General features: G+C 45.1%; 1 pseudogene; it reads left to right on the top strand.

Annotated features, from left to right (window-relative positions):
• The first annotated feature begins 264 nt into the window (after positions 1 to 264).
• Positions 265 to 1,611, top strand: LOC137208544 (mesoderm-specific transcript homolog protein-like; annotated as a pseudogene).
• The last annotated feature ends 910 nt before the right edge of the window (positions 1,612 to 2,521 follow it).

Here is a 2,521-nt window from a genome sequence, read left to right as displayed (position 1 = left end):
TAAAAACTGACACTGCAGAAATACAAAGGATCATGAGAGATTACTACAAGGAACTCTATGCCAATAAAATGGACAACCTGGAAGAAATGGACAAATTCTTAGAAATGCACAACCTGCCGAGACTGAACCAGGAAGAAATAGAAAATATGAACCGACCAATCACAAGCACTGAAATGGAAACTGTGATTAAAAATCTTCCAACAGGCATGCGCAACCGGGTCCCCAAACATGGAGTCTTGTAGCCCAGGTCTTACCTGAATCAGAATGAGGGAGTGGTGGGTCCAGGTGGGGCTGTTGGCTGTGCCCCTGCTTGTGGCCTATCTGCACATCCCACCCCCCACCCCCGGCTTTCCCCTGCTCTTCACTCATGGAAGTTATCAGGCAAATTTTTTACCTACAAGGGACTGCGTATCTTCTACCAAGACTCTGTGGGTGTTGGAAGTCCAGAGATAGTTGTGCTTTTACACAGCTTTCCAACGTCCAGCTATGACTGGTACAAGTTTTGGGAAGGTGTGACTCTCAGGTTTCATCAAGTGATTGCCCTTGATTTCCTAGGCTTTGGCTTCAGTGACAAACTGAGATCACATCACTATTCCAGCATCGTGGAGGCTCTTTTGCAGCATCTGGGGCTCCAGAACCATAGGATCAACCTGTTGTCTCACAACTATGGGGATATCGTTGCTCAGGAGCTGCTCTATAGGTTCAAGCAGAATCGATCTGGTCGGCTTACCATCAAGAGTCTCTCTCTGTCAAATGAAGGTATATTTCCTGAGACTCACCGTCCTCTCCTTCTCCAAAAGCTTCTCAAAGCTGGAGGCGTGCTGTCACCCATCCTCACACGACTGATGAACTTCTTCGTATTCTCTCGAGGTCTCACCCCAGTCTTTGAGCCATACACCTGACCCTCTGAGAGTGAACTGTGGGACATGTGGGCAGGGATACGCAACAATGACGGGAACTTGGTTATCGACAGTCTCTTGCAGTACATCAATCAAAGGAAGAAGTTTAGAAGATGCTGGGTGGGAGCTCTTGCCTCTGCATCTATTCCCATTCTTTTTTTTTTTTTTTTCTTTTTTCTTGCGGTACACGGGCCTCTCACTGTTGTGGCTTCTCACATTGTGGAGCACAGGCTCCGGACGCGCAGGCTCAGCGGCCATGGCTCACGGGCTCAGCCGCTCTGCGGCATGTGGGATCCTCCCGGACCGGGGCACGAACCCGTGTCCCCTGCATCGGCAGGCAGACTCTCAACCACTGCACCACCAGGGAAGCCCTATTCCCATTCATTTTACCTATGGGCCACTGGATCCAGTGAATCCCTATCCAGAGTTTCTGGAGCTGTACAGGAAAACGCTGCCGCGGTCCACAGTGTCGATTCTGGATGACCACATTAGCCACTATGACAGCTAGAGGATCCCATGGGCTTCTTAAATGCATATATGGGCTTCACCAACTCCTTCTGGGCTGGAAAGAGTAGCTTCCCTGTATTACCTCCCCTATTCCCTTATCTGTTGTGTATTCCACTTAGCAAGAAAAGCCCAAAAGAGGTCCTGGCCACCAAACACTATTCTCTCACAAAGTCCACCTGACTCACACTGGTGAACAGCATATAGTAAAAAGCCAGCAGAAGCTCTAAGGGTGACCTAATAGTCCACCTCCCATTCCTTTGACATCTGATCGAGTGTATGGACTTGCCTTTGTCTTTGTGTTATTAGGAAATTCTGATGGGCACTACTACTTACTGATGCAGAAAGATAGACAGACATTCTTTTGCATAAAAGTCTTTGAAACACTTCCATGGACTTTTCTGAAATATTTAGAAATGCTAATTTCTGGCCCTGATTGGAATTATCTAAAGGTGCCACCTTCACCTTGCCTTGAATGGCTTTAATTCTCTAAGTGACACAGCTTCAAGTGAGGATTAGTCTCCCTTGTCATAACTTTGGATTTAGTTTCATTGGCTGCTTCTAACTGTAGTCATTTTGTTAGACTTTGGTTTCAATAATGCAGTATTCTAAGTATACTTTAAGACTATGATTTACCTACACGTATTATGTATGTATTTTACAAGGACACTAAACCATCAGACACTTAACTCTAGCAGAGTAGTTTAATCTTATTAAACATGTTTCATTTCTGAGTAAATTGAACTAAAGCCAAGCTATTTACAGAATTTCCTAAAATCATAGAACATTAAGGACAGTACTCTCTGTGCCAGAGATTTACTGTTATTTGCTGTTAGAACTGGTCTTTCCAGCTAATAACAGTCGGACTCGTCATACCTCAGTGCTTAGAAGCATGTCCCTCCTGAGCCAGAGTGGAGAGGAGGGGATTGTTGTAGAGTCCAAGTTACCAGGCTGAATATATACTGAATGCTTAACTTCTTGTTGGTTGTCCCAGAGAGGGTTCCTCATGTAGCTCAGCAATTCCTGTATTTTACAAATGGGAAAGTTCCAGAAACTTTAAGAACAAAGTCTGAAAGTCCTATGAGCAAAAGGTGCTGAATACTTTTTTTTTTAAGCCA

This window comes from Pseudorca crassidens, chromosome 16 (assembly GCF_039906515.1).
Source record: "Pseudorca crassidens isolate mPseCra1 chromosome 16, mPseCra1.hap1, whole genome shotgun sequence".
NCBI lineage: Eukaryota > Metazoa > Chordata > Mammalia > Artiodactyla > Delphinidae > Pseudorca > Pseudorca crassidens.
The sequence above is the reverse complement of the archived record's forward strand: the minus strand, read 5'-3'. Positions and strand labels throughout refer to the sequence as shown.